General features: G+C 41.8%; 1 long non-coding RNA gene across 1 annotated transcript; it reads left to right on the top strand.

Moving 5' to 3' along the window:
* Positions 1-6: 6 nt before the first annotated feature.
* On the top strand, positions 7-2,795 carry LOC119328697. Its single transcript, XR_005159096.1, has 3 exons — positions 7-400; positions 1,756-1,997; positions 2,493-2,795. It is a non-coding gene; the product is annotated as an uncharacterized LOC119328697 (long non-coding RNA).
* Positions 2,796-3,005: the final 210 nt, after the last annotated feature.

Raw genomic sequence — 3,005 nt, forward strand, 5'->3', positions numbered from 1 at the left:
CACGCGCTACCGCCGCCGCCCCTTCCTACCCGTGCGCTACCACCACCGTCCTCTGCGACGCCGCCGCGTCTGTCGTCGTCCTCCGTCGCCCAGCCAGCCTCCTCCTTCCGGGTCGCCGGCGACCTCTCCAGCTTGCCACCGCAACCTCCCCCTCCCCCTGGCACGCCGCGGGGACCTCCTCTTCCTCCAGCGCGCGGCTGTGTCAACTTGTTGGAACTCCGCCGCCCGCCTCCCGACCTCCATCAGTCAGCTGCCACCGAACTGACGCCCCCTTCTCCCAGGAATCACCGCCGTCGGTACTTGCTTCCTGCGCCCCCCCGTCGCCCAGGGACCCAACGCGCTGCCGCTCCTCTGATTCTGCTGCCCGACTCTGCTTGCAGTTCTTCCGCCGACACCAATGGTCAGCACCCCAACCTTCCTTTTTCTCTCGATCTCACTTCATTGTTGCTCTGCATGAAGCAAAACAAGTGTGTTTTATAGGATTTGCTATATATGCGTACACCTTTGTAGTTTTTTTCTGTTCAAATTTTGCTAGCAAAACAAGATTTTTCACAGTTCAATATAAATAGTTAATTCAGTTAGCTGATGGGAAATAAATCAACTATATGTGTGCACACTGCACTGGCAATTCCATAGGAAAAATCCAGCAGTTTGCTAAACAAAAAATTCACACACATGGCTCTGGAAAATCATTGATCGGGTAAAGTTCAGTTCAGACCACACTACCTGGGCATATTATAGATAATATTTGCAATGTCCTAAATTCTCCCACTCTCTGGAAACAAAGTAGCAGAAAAGGATGTGAAAAGGTGTAAAGTTCAATTCATCTACATGCATAAGTCCGAAGATTGTCGTAGAGAGAGTTCAAGTGTGGCTTCGTGAAAAGGTGTGGGTTTCTATTAGTAATTTGGCAGAAGCTGTACTTGATTTTGTGGAGCTTTATTGAAAAATTATGTCTGTGGACATGTACTCTCGTTTGATATCACAAATAGGAGCACAAAACCAGAGGAGCAACTTGAGCTGATGCTGCCACTACTTTTCACTTGTGCCTTGATGCTGCTTAATTCAATCTTGTGCTTATTCTGTGCACAACTTAATGCTCTATATGTGCTTGTCAAAATGCGTATGAGAACCAAATATTTTTCCGCTTTTTTTTGGTATAACGGTGCAAAAATGAATTAGCTTTTTTGAGAGCTACAGGTCATAATGCCTAAAATTCTTATATGATTGCATCAGTTCAGACTCGAGGATACAATAAGTTCGGAGTTCAAGTTTCAAAATTCTGCAAGTTTGGATATATCATCTAGATAAGTTCAACAAAAAATTGTGCAAGTTCGGTGCGTGTGCTGTTACAAATCTAAATTCATATACAATCCATCTAGAAGAGAATATTTGGTAAGTACAATTTTATACCCGAAACAGAAAGTGTAATATAGGGGAGGGAATGAAGTGAAGCTTGGTCTCAATTGATTTGAGACATGCATTTTTTTAGTATCAGCACCTTGGTTCAAGTAATCACAAAGACAAATCATGGACGACAACGGGCCTACAACAGCTATGGTTTTAGTCAAGTGTTTCAAAAATGCACAATACTACTTTGTATGCTTCACTCTTTGTCGTGGGAAGGTGACTAAAGCTCCATATTGCAATTTCACTAGACTATCCGGATTTCATTAAGTGTTCAAAATTAAATACTTTGTTGTCCAGTCATACTAGTACTGATGAATATCAAGTTAACATTGTGCTCGGCCATAGGCCTGCCCTTTCTCTCTCCCTTTGGTTCGAGGAGCAGCAACTGCTGGCCTGCAGTGCCACCATCTGAAGACAGGGGAGATGGCCATAATTCCCTTATGGTAATTATGCAGGTGCGGAACCTTCCGAGCGCACGGCAGCCTTGTCCGTCCAAGTTGAGCACTGGGCGCCGGCCGAGTAGAGCACCGCGCCTCGTCCAAGTTCCCATCTAATGTTGAATAATATACTGCTGAGTGCTATTGACGGTCAGTTACTTCTTCCTTTCATGCTGCACATGTGAACTGAAAACTGTAGAAAAGAGAGTTTAGTATGTTTTGGAGAGCTTAATTTCCCAAGTGGCAAATTTGATCTGTACCAGTAAGTACATGATTAATATTTTATAATATGTGTGATTCCAGTAAGTACATGAGTACTATTTAGCATGTTTGATTGCTTCTAAATAATGAAAATGTGTGTGTACTGATGCATTTCAAAAATTGTGATGTGTGTTCTCAGGAAAAAAACATTTTTTGGTTATTGGTGCCGCTGGATAACTGTCATAGTTTGTCACCAGCAAAGTTCTTGAACTTGGCTTATACCAGTAGTAGAACTTACTGGTTCTCCGTGACATAAAATTGAAAACAGACAAAAAAATTCTCAAGTAATGTAATCTGTAGCAAAACACAGGATTTTTTTTATAGAAATGTTGCACAAGTAGTGTTCCATTTATCTTTCTCTCATGCCTACCCTTTTGATCTTAGAGGAATTGAGGCTTCGCCAAGGAACAAGACTGGTAACTAGCGCAAAGGAGACTATGTCGAGAGGTGGCACTGCTAGACTTGCTGATGTGTAGTTATGGCATAAAAAAGATGAAAAAATGGTATATTCTATGATTCCATAAGGTGCACGCAGCAAATCTTCCCATGTGGATCAGTACAACTTATGTATGGCCTTTAGTTCACAAATCTTATTGTAATCTTTGTAGTACTCTTCATAACACTTTGTTCCATGTGGATCAGTACAACTTACAAGGCTAGTTTCCTGAGAGATGTACTCTTTGTGAATTTCTTTGTATTTTCGTAAGCTGATGGTATCATGTTTTGTTTAAAAATGTAGGCAAGTACATGGTAGAAAAAACATAAGTTCACAAATAAAAAGTTTTACAGTTACAGAAAACCATTTTTTTGGAAATTTAGAAAAGAAAGGAATGTCAGGCATTCAAAGAAGAATTGACGAGGTTTGAGGTACAAAGAATCTAGAAAGTTCAAAGATAA

This window comes from Triticum dicoccoides, chromosome 1B, assembly GCF_002162155.2.
Source record: "Triticum dicoccoides isolate Atlit2015 ecotype Zavitan chromosome 1B, WEW_v2.0, whole genome shotgun sequence".
In the NCBI taxonomy this organism is placed as follows: Eukaryota; Viridiplantae; Streptophyta; class Magnoliopsida; order Poales; family Poaceae; genus Triticum; species Triticum dicoccoides.